Below are 14,462 nucleotides of genomic sequence, written 5' to 3'. Positions count from 1 at the left end.
ATCGCCACTCCAAATCTCGTCAGCGAAAATAGGCTTTTTTGTTACTGGAAACCATATTCCAACGTCTATCAAAGCTACATTTATAAACAATTGTATTATTTAAGTATGTATTAATGCATAGTTCAGCATATTTAAATATGCTTAGTGGCTATAACAGTCGAATAGGATGGAATATTCTGATATTGATGTATGATGAGCATATTACAAAGCACACAGCCGTTCATAATTTATTTAATAAATGATTTAGTAATACCAATACATATTTATATAACTATACAAACACAAATAAATGATTAAAAATGGCACAAATAAATAATGATTAATAGTGAATAATATATATTGGATACATGTTTGTATGTATGTATAAACATGTAGATATATGTATATGTTTTTCAGCCGACGAGTTTTAGCTTCAGAGTGATTCAGCAGCTGAGATTGAGTCCAAAATCCGATGTGAGATTCATCCGTGCTGCGGTGAATCCGTCTCTCTTTATAGATTTCTCCCTCTTCTTCCTCACATCGTGTCTTTATGAAACTTTCAAAACAAAAACGGGATGTATCTTTCCTTTGACAGAGTGAAAGAATATAAATAATAGTGCCATGTTCGGCTTTAACCTTCTGACCCACATGCAAAAATCAACAAGCCAGAGTAAGGTAAGATTTTTATTCTCTTTCTTTAGTCAACAGACAAATCTTCTTAGTCCTCTGAGGGGCGGTAATGACAAACGATCGGAGGTGCCTGGAATGAGAGCGGGGTTACTGGTGGTTCAAAAAAACAGATGTTCAGCGATGCACAGAGAAAAGGCTTACTTTAGAATGGCTATGTTGAGGCATGGGGAATTGCCAAGGTCCAGTGTGGAGATTGGTCACAGAGGTTCCTGAGAGGAGTGAGGATGGTAATGATTGGAGCCGGAGAACTGGTGGAGAGGTGTGGAGGGAACAGCGGGCAGGCAGACTTGGAGGGAAATCCTCAGGAGGAGAGAACAAAGAAACTTGGTCCAGAGAAAATCCAGAGACCGACCTAGAGGCAGGCAAACACAGGGACTTGAAACCACTGGTAAAGTATTGCAGAGACAGATCAAATCAACTAGCAACCACAAGAAACGGCTGGAGAGTCTACCGGTGCATGTTAATCATCCAGCGCTGAGTGAATATTCTGCTGCTCCTTTATCCCCAACACTGATGAGGCAGATGAGATCCACCTGCGTAGGCTGCCCAGGTTCTCCACCAAGATCCTCACTGGAACAGATGCCTCACTCACTCACACACACACACACAAGAACCCTGACAAATAGTCTTTACTACCTTTGTAAACTTTGCTGGTGAATGTTATAACAAGTAATATAAGTTTTATAATATGTGCTATATTGTTTTATTTCTAATATAGGCCCTTGTGTCAGATAATCTAAGTCAATGTTAGAGAATAATTTTTTTTTTTTTAGATTTACAGAATCTCAGTTAGCCTTCATAGCGGGGCTGAACCCGTATTACACCAAGCACTGTAGCTAATATTAGCTGGTATCTCGCCGGTGGACATAAATACAGTAAAGTAATATTCTAATCACAATATATACACAATAATATGTCCATCTTACTTGTGAAATGTTGTCTGTCAAGCCCTCGCATCAATAATCCATAGATCCGAACAACAATATCCCTCAGTGCTGAGGCATCTTCTGCTGTTTTGGTTGAGCAAAGTAGGAGGGATGACCCCTCCAAGATGGCCACCGTATTTTCTGCGCCGGAGCAGCCGATGTGCAGGGTCTACTCTTATATTATGTCTATGCTTGTGACTAATAATGGCAGGTGTCAGCGGAAGTACCAGTATGAGGTGCCGAGGTCAGCCGAAGGCAGTAACAACACTGGCAGCTAGCCCCGAAAACAGTGGCACTTGTGGCGCATAATGACACCTGCCACCAGAAGTGCCATTAGTAGGTGCGGTGTCACGATTTGCGTCTGCTGTCTCTCCTGGAGTGTCGGCCAGAACACCACTTAGTCCAGGATTCAGCTCAGGACCAGATGTTTGGATGAGGTGCAGCAAATGTGTGTCTATGCGAAGGTGTATGTGTGTGTGGTTTCCTAGAATAAACAAAAATACAGAAAATAAGTTCAAGGTGTCCTATCATTACTGTTAGAGATTTTTTGGTATTATCATTTTGTTATTACTTTAGTTCATATTCAGTCTAATGTTAATCAATAGTTAATCAACATTCAGTATTATTGTGATTTTCAGTTTAAAGTGTTCTCATATAAACTGACCTGGAGACCCCATCTGCCTGTTTGTCTTCATGTGAAACAGTTATCTGTGTGTTTCCCAGACCTTGAATTATGTTTCCACAGGTGCCTCCTTATCAACCGGAATACTCCCTACCTTAGAAACTGTCTGTGTGCAGTCGTATTTTGTCTCTGCTGTCTTCCTTACCTAAACTTCTTTTTGCTTGATAATAAAAGACAAGCTGCAACCAAAGGTCTTCAGAACGTTCTCAGTTTGCTGAGACTTCTCCTTTTGCAAAAGCTTGGTCATAAAATTCATATACGTTGTCTGTGGTTCTTTTAATGAAGGTTCGAGGAAAATACCCATCATTACACATTACACCATGCCATTATATCTTAGATAAACTAAGAAGGAAATAGATAAAACAGAGATAAGCTCAACCTCAAAATCAATATTAATTAACAAACTAAGGCAAGTTAACTCCACAGTTAATATCCATGCCTCTACTCCAAAGTAGATATGTATGTTCAGCACAATGCTCTATAATACAGCTCGGACTTAGCAACAGGTGAAATAACAGCAAACAAATAAACTTCAAATCACTCATTTAGCTGCAGTAAACACTCAAATATTGCAACTTACTCATCAATGACGCACTTATAAGGAGAACACACATATCTTGCAAGTCTTTCCCACGTGTTAACACAGTGGTTCGGTTACCCAACTTCCCCACCAGATACCAGCAACATTGGTTACAGCTAGCTGAGACGCCATCACTGCCCTAACTACGGTATGCCTTAAGGGACAAAAGTAACGCTGAACAGAAATCACATAATACAAAGAGTAATACTCAACACCAAACTTAAACTATTTAAGGGTAATTTGAACTGGTGCTGTAATAAAAAAAAACAAATGTCAATGTTAATATTTTACCATGAACACTAATACTGAGCTGAACAGAACCATAAATCCTACTGAACAACTGACACAGAGTATTCTGTCATTCTAAATGCTTTATGTCACACATACTTATACTCAGTATGTGAACAAATCTAAAGATATCTTGAAACTTGACACAGAAAATAAATGTTACAAAGTCACATAACAAATTACATTTCATATGAAATATGCACTATATTAAATACTCAGATGACTCTGCAGCTGTCAGGTGTATCAGAAATAGGAAATAAGTTGACTCATATTAGAGGATTACTTTGTTGAATGGTGTTGGGGAAAAATCAAGTCATCTTATTGTGACCAACGCAGATAATTGTAAATATCAAAACAACCGCAATTACATCCTTTTTATATAAAGTATAATGCTTAAAATTGCTACACTGTGTTAAACCCTTTAGAAGCTTGTATTCCGTTTATAGTTTCAAATGTTTCAGCTAAGGATAAGATGAATAAAATTGTTTGCATGCAGCAGTTATATACGGAGCACAAATCATGCCAGAACAGGATGGTGAAAAAGGTGAAACATCCAGTACATACGAGAAAATACAACTTCTTAAATGGGCAGCAGCCAAGAGTGGAGTGTTTTAATCAGGAGAGGATTTGACAGCTATAGTTTGTGTGTATGGGAATAACTGGAGAAGTTTGTGATGTCTCTGGGTTCAAGGATGACAGATTAAAGTATGGAGTCCTCACTCCCACTCAGACACAACCTTCTCCTCCAGGGACTCATTGCTGTCCATGTTTGTAGGTGAGTTATGTCTCCATTTGGCCAAATGCATTGATTTAATAAAGGTCTTGTGAATTGTTAGAGTTGACACCTGACCAAATAACACAGGAAAGACAACAGAGAGTTAGATTCTGAATACTCACGAGGAGAACAGACAGAGATGTGCTTTCAGTTACAATCTCCTACCTCTCTGAAAGCACATTTGCCTGCTCCTCTCTTTTTATTGTCTTTAGTATCCCTAATCACAGAGAGCGCTGTAACTCTAAAGGGAGGGGGAAATAACACTTCATCACACAGTTACAGCGCCTCCAGTTTCTGACACAGGGTCAAACAGAGCAAGTTGTACATCTTCACGGCGACGGTTTTACAGCTATCTAAGAGGTCAAAAGCAGGGCGTTCTGTGAAGAGCTGCGTCACTGCTCTTCTTCAGAGAGGCCCTCTGAGAAAGGAAATCAGAGTGATTAACAATGCAGAAACATTCCTTAAAAGATATGACTAAAACAAATAAGAGTACATAAGGTAAGAGCAGTATAAAAGTATAACGAATAGTTGATAATAATACAATTTACCTAACATGAATGATTTTACATCCTGGTTTGTGCCACATTTTTGTGCCTTGCCTGAAATATCGAAGAGCTGGTAGAGACGTGTTTCTGTGTGCTCTTGGATTATGGCAGAAAAATTTCCCCTTACTAAACTCCCTTCTCTTTTGTCTTGTGTGACCTGTGGAAAATGTCTCAGGACGAAATCACAATTACTTGATCACATGAGGATTCGTACAGGTGAGAAGCCTTTCTTATGTGGGACCTGTGGAAAGAGTTATAGTTGTAGAAATACTTTAACTTAGAGGTTCCCAAACTGTGGGGCACACCCCCCGTCTGGAAGAAAAAAAAACATGAACACTGTATGCGCTGGGTTTTTACCTTATATTGGCCAACTCTCTGTTCCTATGTCAATTTGATACAGTAGAGGCTTCCACACTCCCCATATCTGTGTCCTCTGTCACTTTTATCAACGGTTAAAACTGTTTAATCCGTTGTTAACATGTTGTAACCTGTTTTTCCGAGCCGCCTTTACACGCAACGGCAGTGAAGGAGACCTGCTGCTGCTGTGCAGAGCTACAGGTGTGTTAGAATCACGGCAGCAAACCATCAAAACGCAAAGAACTTTTCACAGTTTTCCCCCAAACTAACAGACTGAGTTAAGCTGTTGGATGCAGGTAATGTTAGCTAAAAGATGACTAGCTAATATCAATACAGCACCTTAAGCTTGTTAACAAGTAGCCTGTAGGCTACCGATGTTGTTGTCTATGTTCAGCTACGTACATTCATTTTGCTCCCAAAAAAGTCAATCCCCATGAAAACAGTGGGGTCCCAGAAAATGTTTGGGAGAAGACTATATGGACACCCTTCTGTCAAATTTTAATCGGATGATTGATTGATGGCCTTAATTAATTGATATCNACCAACAGTTACTTGAAAGAAGAAACAAAAACTGTATTTTCAGTAACACTTCATTTGATGGGGTGAGCATAAGACTGATAAGATGTTATGTCATAAACATGACATAACATCTTATCATGAGAATAAAGAAGTCTTTATGAATGTTTATGACAGTTGTCATGAAGTGTCATTTGGTAAATGACACTTTTAATGCCGAGTTTCTCTAAAAGTTGCATTAAAAGTCAATTAAAAGTGCCAATTTAGCATGATTTCTTAAATTATGATAATTTAATGCCAAGTTGGCATTTTTAATGGACTTTCAATGCAACTTTTAGAGGAAACTGGCATTAAAAGTGTCATTATTTACCAAATGACACTTCATGACAACTGTCATAAACATTCATAAAGAGTTCTTCATGGTCATGACAGTGTTGTCATGTTTTTGATAGTGTCATGTCAGTCTCATGACATGACACTATCAACCCTTTTCATATTTTGAATATAAAAAGGGTTGTTAATAAATTTGAAACTGCTGTTTCGAACCTGTAAAGACAAATAATCAATAGGATACTTTTACCTCTTTTGTAAGGTTTACTATTATGATTAATTAATGACTTATCTATGTTGTTGTGGTTGATAGGATAAATGGGTTTCATATAGAAAATTGGTTGAGTCTTTATCGGGTAGGTAAGGAGAACTAACTCTAGATTACAAAACAGCACAATGAAAATCCAATGACAAAGTAGGAACCTATGAATGAAAAAAAAATTCAATAAAAGACATTTTTTGGGTGGTTCCTTTCCCTTATGGATGTGTAATTGTAAAGAAATGTATACATTTTCTTTTTAGTTTTCCATAATCACAGATTTTTCCAAAGAAATATGCATATATTTGTAAGTCTTTATACAATGATTTTTTATTGTTACAAATCTATCAAATTTTTTGAATTGTTATTGTTTTATTATATATTATGCTAATGAAGAAGGTGTTGTCTTAATTAAATTTGTGCCCATTTGTTGGCTAGCATTACACTCCACTTGGCTTCAAGACAAGTTATGTGATAAATAATGTCATTGTTAATAGTACAGGCATCTTCAAAGCTTATATATTTTTGGTGCGGCTTTCATAATCCACATTAAAAGCATGATGTGGAAAGACATATTTTTAAAATGAGGTGTTGAAAAACAACATTAATAAATTACCTTTTCTTTTTTTGGATGTGGTACCTGCAAGACAGAAATTTTAAATAAAACTTAAAAAGTCATGCACTCATACAACCACATAAACATTAAAATTTGACTTTTCAGCGCATTGCATACAAATGTCTTGGGAGTACTTATTGTAATGCTTAATCATACCGTTTCACATGAATATAAGAATTTGTCTGAATCAAAACTACAAACCGTGTATGCGATCCAAATGCTTTATGAAGTTTTGAGATCTTGAGAAAACAGAACATTTGCACATTGGGCAGTGGTAGTGACTCCTGCTTGAATCTGTGCCATCCTTACAGAAGCAGGCAACCACAAATTTTTCTTAAAAAATATATATACAGATATTATAAAGCATTGCATAATACAAATAAAAGAAATTTCATCATCAATAGACGTTAGATATAAATAAATTCTATCATACCTTGACTGTTGTTAATATAATAAATTGGCTCTTTGAGATGCTGTGACATGAGATGAGCAGCATTTCCAATTTCTTTCTTGTCACAAAACATACACTGTGAGGCTGCACTGGCCAAAAAAGAGTCCTTATCAGAAAAACAATGGGAAGCTGTGATAAAAAACACAGAAAGATCCAGATAAAACATGAAATTATAAGAAACAATAAATGTGTGATAATAATAACACAGAATGTAGTGTCATTATAGGTTATGAGTGTTACAGTTCTATCTATTTCTGCAATTAAAAATAATTTCATTCCATACAAATATTATATAGTACATCTTACCGTCCATGTTCACAAATTTGTTGTAAGCAGTCAAAGAATTAAGAATCTATGCATGTAAAAAAAAGGACAACGGAAAAGAAATTGTTTCAGTAGGTTGCATAATCATCCATGATAATATAATAATTAGAGTAATAAAATTGTTGTTACAGTACACTTAAAACGCAAATCCACATGCAGAAGCACATGCTAATTAATTGATAATCACAAAAATAAATGTCTGTGGGCAAAATAATGTCTGTACATAACTTCACTTTATGTGTTCGCGGTCTAACACTCCCAATGCTATTTCCCAGGACAGGCGCAATTACATTAAGAGCGTAATGGCAACGCTCGGAGTTAGCTGTCGATGCGATGGCTTATAACCCTAAGCAAAGTCAACCACAAAAAATATTAATTTTATTATAACCCCGATTAAAATAGTGTTGTCAACTGTCACGCTATAATACGCTGGTGATAAATATATCAACAAGGTATTTTTTTAGCAACCATGTTTAAAAAAAATGGGGGGAAAAAAATCCCATGTGGTTGCAGGAAATCGCTAGCGTAGCCTATGACTGTCGCAGATTGTAGTGTGTCATTCATGTATCATATGTTTTTGAAATCATCAAAAGCGTTGCAAAAGAAATTGAAAGACTTACCTTTGTATCAGTGCGTTCTCAAACGTTCGATCACTACTAAAAGCAGAGTCGTAAGAACGTGGTCGTCATTAGGCTTTACGTAAATTTCTTGCACCGTTGGGTTGCCAGATAGGGCTTTGGTCAAGATGGAAAAACGTAGTAGTTGTGTAAAACGTATATTGTAGAAATTAATAAAGTTTGAAAAATAAATTTAAGCTTAATGATCATAATTTCTCATGGATGAATAATAAGTTATTTGATCCTGATGTAGTAAATTCACACGTTGACTAAACATGAATTTTACAGCAGACTTCAAATTGTTGTTTAAAGCAGTGACCCCCAACCCCCGGTCTGTGGACCGGTACCGGTCCGTGGACCAATTGGTACCGGGCCGCGCAAGAAATAATTAAATATTTCCGTTTTATGTATTATTTGAGTCTGGAGGATCTTTTATTTTGAAAATTCTTTAACCGGATTCTCTCAGTTACTTGCGCGCCAACACCGAGCTCACAAGCAGCAAAATGAGTAAGAAACGGATCAGATGTCTTTGGAAAGTTTCTTTGCAAAGGGGAAAAGGCCCAGAGAAGAGACAGGAGGATGGATTTATCCCGGACCGGTAGGTGAGTCCCACATTAAGCCTCTCTGTGTAACATGCGGCGACCAGCTGCTAATGAGGCAATGAAGCTTCAAGCTGCTTCACCACGTAGAGACCAAGCAGGCTGTGGATATAAGCAACACTTCCGGTGTCATCGTCTCTCGTCACTCCCAGATGGACCGTCTCGTTGCAGAGAAACAAGCTCAGGGCTCCCGTTAGTCATTATCGTGAGTTAAAATTTTCACGAAAGTAAAATGTTCATTTTTGTGGCGCATCTGTATCTTATTTTGAAGGGATATGTAAACGTTACCATAGCGACCAGAGTCAGAGAGCGTTAGTGGTCGAGAGGAGATGAGTAGAGCTTGTGAGTCTTAAGTCTGGTTTAGGCAAGATTTAAGGATTGTCGGACGATTTTCCAAACCTCTGTGACCACAGAGCTGATAAAAGTACAGCAGGTTCGATCGGTTCGTGTTCAGCTACACGGCAGGAGCAACAAACCACACGAACCGATTCCAGTCACAAACATAGCGATTCCAGAAGAAAATCCACAAAACCCCCAACATAGCATACGGGAATTTAGAATAACCAAACACGGATGACGATGTAGAAGCAATAGTGACAGTTTGTGGAGTCATTTTAAAAGATAAAAGACGTAACATAAAGAAAAGGCGGTGGATAAAAGACAGCGGGAGCAGCCGCTCTATTTGCTGCACTATGATTTGGAGGTGACTATGTTTTTTCATAGTTAACATTTTTAACTGAATAAACATAAACATATATAATAATGACCTTTACATATAATAATAAACATTTTCACATATCATCTCCGATATCCACCGGACTCTCAGTTGCGTGATATGTCAGCTGTTTGGGATTCCCCTCTGTTCTTACATCACAGCGCTTTCTGATTGGCTACCTGTCACATTCAGCAGGTTGTATTCTCGTTCCCAGTCAGGGTAAACCCCACAGGCTGCGATAAAAAGGCCAAGACAACCCAAATTGGGTATATGCAGTATTTAGCGGGAACACNAAACTTTAGGAACAAAACACCTCAGATCCATTTTGGCATCAGATCGAATGGAAAATCTGGTCGGATGATGTAAACAGCAAGTAGAAAATGTTAGTCAACAGATTGTTGCAGGTTGCTAGTGATTCACTGTGACTGTGTCTTTCAGTGTCTGACCAAAATACTGGTCAGACACTGTATGTGAGGCCTACTGAGGTCTACTTTTGCCTACCAGCTTGTTTTCCTTAATCCAATTTTTTGTTTTACTTTTCAGTCGTATTTGTGCTTCAGATTCCCATCGGTATCCCATTAGATACTGAAGTTAAAGAGGGTCACACATTCAGCAGGGTTCATTTCTGTGGGTTTCAGTTTTCATGGAGTTCTGTACTTTGTAGAATAATTGAGTTTAGCTTTTACATTTTTGTTGTTTCCATGTATGATGATGTTAAATATTTTACATATTAAAGCAGTTCTTTTTCTATGTTTGAAAAAAAGTCTCAAAAATAAAATTGATCTAGTCAGATTTTGATTTGCTGCTAACCACAGATAATTATTTATTTCCCCAAATTTTTGTCATTGGTATTCTTTGCTATGAGAAGCAAAATATATTATTAAAAAGGAATGTTTAAAAATTTACACTAGTATTTTGAGCAGAATGTAATTTCTAATAAATGTTGATTTGAATAAATATTGATGGATGATTCAGTGATTGTCATCGTCATTAACTGTTGCCATATTTTTCAATGTCAGCTTTAAGTAAAGCATCTAGAGATCCTTGCAATAACAGTAAAACATGATTTCTCTGAGCTTCCTTCTTGATCTTGGTATCTCCAAGAGCAGCTGACCTGAGAGACCGATAGGGCATGTAGGGTTGAAGAAGCTCAGAGAGGTAAGCTGGGGCAAGATTATGTAGCGATTTAAATTAAAATGAATCCTAAAATATACAGGCAGCCAGTGAAGTGAGGTCAGGACAGGGGTCACATGTTCCCTCTTTGGAGTTCCTGTCAAAAGTTGTACAGCAGCATCTGAACCAGCTGCAGACGTGAGAGCAGCGACTGACTGACTCCCAGATAAAGTGAGTTACAGTAATCCAATCGAGTCAAAATAAAGGCGTGGATCACTGTTTCAAAATGCTGCCTGGAAATAAAAGATTTCACTGACGCCAATCGCCTTAAATGATAAAAGCTGGACTTAACCACGACTCTGATTTGGCTGTCAAAACCAAGATCTGGAATAACAGGTTTAAAATATTCCTCCAAGGGTCCCAGGTCAACAGAGGAGGACTCACAGGAGCCACTGGGTCCAAACACCAGCACATATTTTTATTTGATGGTGAAGACATGAAAACCTATCTCATTAACTACTACATAAATGTATCAACATAGTTTTACTCTTCAAACATTGCTTGTAGTGGTGCTGGACCGAGAACCACTGAAGGAAAAACATCTTCAAGAGTTCAAACACATTAAATACAGGATTTTGTCGGTTTTACCATCAAAATTAATGAACTTAAATTAGATTCTTGTTCTTACATAAAATGGCTGAGTCAATGATTTCTACAACTGAAACAATGTAGTTGTAGTATCAGGCTCTTGCCAGCAGGTGGCAGCATGAAGGTGCTTCTCTGTCAGGCCTGCAGGGGGAGACATGATGTGTGGTTGTTGCTGCTGGAGGTGAATCATTCAACAGAAACTCATCACCAGTTTTTCTGAACCCTCCAACTGTTTGTTCCAGTCAACAAGTTCTGATCGCCTGAAAGGTTCCCGACATATCGAGTCTGGAAAACAGAGAAACTGGACAGAACCAGATTAGCATCGCACATGTTGTGAAGTAGATGTTCAAGGTTTGCAGCAGGAAACCAGGTTCATGACAGTATATTGATATTTTATACAGCTGCAAAATGACTTTTGTTTCTTAGCTGGGAGGAGCTTCAGTTAAACACATTTTGTTCATTTGGGAGGCGTCACAGTGTTTCCTCTGTTATTTAGTATTTTCATATTTTGTTTGTATGTTTTTAAATGTGTCATTAATAGCGTCTCCTTTGTCAGATACTGCATATATATAGAGTGATATAAATAAAATACTTTAATTGTATTTGTGGCCTTTCATGTTTTGACTTTTACTTGGCAACATTAACCTTTTTCACATTTAGTCAATTATTTGCAATTTTTCAAGTCAAAACGAGAAATCTTTGTGGTCTTCTAAAATATATGTAGTTATTCAATGTTGAACTTTAAAACTGAATCACAACCTACAAAACTACAACCTGATATAACATTAGATTGTTTTACAAAGTATAAAGATCATACTCAAAAAATTATTATACATTCCAATATAGTTCTTTTGAAAGATTAGATACCATTTAATCCTAACTCCAAGCTTGCATTTCTTGAGTATTTTTTTTTCATTCATCCATTCAATGTTGTCCCGACCCCACTAGAGACAAGGGTGTAAAGAAAATGGAAGAAAGGATGGATTTTTTTTCACTATCAATCATCGTTATTTGATATTCTAATTATAAATGCTAGGCTTTTATTAGCTGCAGAAAATGCTTATAATTAACAAAAATAAAAGGCTTGGAACCTTCCGTGTTTGTGTAATTACTCTAAATACTGTGTTTCACTCACTGAAATATATGAACCTTTTATTAATGTTGTAAGATATTTAATGTAACTGTATGTTGAGAGGAGGCTCAAAGCGGAAACTTCAAGGCGGAACAAAAGATCGTTTACAGTTTCTTCAGGACAGCCAAAGTGAAACACACGGAAAGCTACGGAGCACACGAGGTAGCGTTAGCTCCTCTTAGAAGGTCGTTTGAAACAGGTTTGGTGTTTTAGTTAAATATTCCCGTGTTTTCTGTAAACTGTCTTCAGTTCAGCCTCACAGAGAGAGTTTATCAACGAGCAGGAAACTCCTGCTGAAGAAACATTCACAGAGCTGAAAGAAAACAACGTTAAGATGGAGGAAAAGATGGCGGATCTCCTCACACTGATGGATTTTACTCGGATACCGAAGATCATCTTACACCGGATAGGTACGAAACACCTTCACGTTTTACTGATGATGCGGGTTGAGTAAAGTTGGAGATATGTTAACGAGAGTTGGAGACTGGTTAAGGAGCGCTGAACTCAAAGAACTTTTACGCCAAACTGTAATGACGAATCCGCCCCAGCTATAAATATTAAATGCTTAAAAATGATCAACTGCGACCCGGATTATCTGATAATATGACAATTACAGTTAGTGATCCGTCCCGCACTTATGCCTACCAGTCAGATTTAGGACGTACCCGGTCGATTTATTCACTTCATGTTTGTTTGTGTAAGGTTGAGATGGGGCTGGACATGAAAAATAGCTGTGCACTCATACCTGGATCTGTACGTCACTGCAGTTTTGTGTGTGCGTGTATCTGGCGACTCCTTCGTACTTGTTCAACATTTGTAGGCGTAGGCAAAGGTTTATTTTCTTTTTGCGCTTACAAATCGTGTTTCACAGATACAACCAGGCACGTGCAGAGGGGAAGGAGGGAGGGGCAGCTGGGGGGGCTTGAGCACCTGCCCCTTTTGCTCCTTGCCCCCAAGTGCCCTTTTGGTCAATTTTTATTTTATTTTTATTTTTTTGTATTATTATTTTCTAAGCCCTCTTCTGACACATAATAACATGTACTAAAATTATTTGTTTTTTGTTGGGGTTTTTTTTGTACAACACAATAAGCCCTCCGGTCACCTTGTTACCTTTGACCTTTTGCCCGTGACGCATGACGCAGTTGCCTCTCTCGCAGTGAGATAAGGCGGCTAACTGGAGCTCAACATAGCGAACGTTCCAGATTACAGATCAGTTTTTGGTAAATTAAAAAAAAAACGTTTTTGGTGAATAAAGTGGAGTAGACTTGCTATTTGTCGGATGACGGAAAACGTTGAAGCATCGTTTCTGCTTCAGCGGTTTAAGCAGAGAGGTAATGAAATACAACAGACACTGACAGGCCTCTGTCTGCCTTTCTCTGAAGAACTACTGAGCGGGAGGAGGCAGCCAGGTGAGGAGAAACTGTTCTTATCTATTGATTCAGTATTTTTATCATGCAGACATTAGGCTGTTGTTGTGCTATTAGCTAGCTGCTAGCTAACGACTTTGCTAGCAAAGCTAGATAACTAAAAAGCTTCTTCCCTGTACCGTTAATGAAATCAGTCATTCTTCAGTATCACTTATGCAATAGGGGCACATCGCCCGTCCAAAACCGATCATCTCCATAATGGATAAATGTCCGATATTCTAATTTCCTTTGCTGCATAATGTGCATTGTATTTATTCCAGCATTAGGTAAATGTGTCTTGAAGGAAAATAGCACTTAAATAAAAGTCCAACAAGGATATTAATTTAGAATTAAAAATAACTCACCCTGAATTATCATGATAGATATAATGTGTGTCAATAATGAAGGGGAAAAAACTTAATCCAGACTTTAAGTTTAGGGTCTGGTTCGCAGAATATGAAGTTATTTTTCCCCCCAATTATTCAATGAAAAAAAAAAATAATATCAGTTAAGTAAAATAAAATTGTAATCAAAACTTTTGGAATTGTAATGATTTCTTTGTTTAAAAACAAAATGTTTTAACTTTTTTCTAAATTAAATAACTAATTTTTGCCTCGTGAACTTAGTTATTTGCCAAACAAACTTTTATTTGCACAAATCAGAAATATTTGTTGCAATTTTGGGCCCTGCCCATGACGTCATGTGAGAAAAAAAGTTTTTTAAGCAAAACTCAGTAGGCTTTTCTCATGGTGACATGCATTAACAATTCAATTTTTGCTTTTGTTTTTCTTTTTTCTGCAGTTCCAAGTTAAAGTTTGTTGCAGCTCTGCTTTCCTGAATGGACCATCTTCATCTCCACTGCAGCAAACAGGCAGCTCTTTTTTTATAGATTACAGTCACTAAAAGGTTGCATT

At 37.4% G+C, this 14,462-nt stretch overlaps 1 protein-coding gene, 1 long non-coding RNA gene and 1 pseudogene across 2 annotated transcripts in view; 2 read left to right on the top strand and 1 right to left on the bottom strand.

Annotated features, from left to right (window-relative positions):
* LOC103151691 (gastrula zinc finger protein XlCGF42.1-like) overlaps positions 1-14,462 on the top strand; it is a 37,098-nt gene that overhangs the window by 12,988 nt on the left and 9,648 nt on the right. The window lies entirely within an intron of this gene.
* Positions 596-1,375, bottom strand: LOC103151665 (uncharacterized). The gene is made up of 3 exons (XR_001664714.1): positions 1,121-1,375; positions 811-1,021; positions 596-705 (listed from the first exon to the last, which is right to left on the bottom strand). It is a non-coding gene; the product is annotated as an uncharacterized LOC103151665 (long non-coding RNA).
* LOC103151663 (oocyte zinc finger protein XlCOF6-like) overlaps positions 12,240-14,462 on the top strand; it is a 16,418-nt pseudogene continuing 14,195 nt past the window's right edge.

Source organism: Poecilia formosa, unplaced genomic scaffold, assembly GCF_000485575.1.
Source record: "Poecilia formosa unplaced genomic scaffold, Poecilia_formosa-5.1.2 Scaffold288, whole genome shotgun sequence".
Lineage (NCBI taxonomy): Eukaryota > Metazoa > Chordata > Actinopteri > Cyprinodontiformes > Poeciliidae > Poecilia > Poecilia formosa.
The sequence above is the reverse complement of the archived record's forward strand: the minus strand, read 5'-3'. Positions and strand labels throughout refer to the sequence as shown.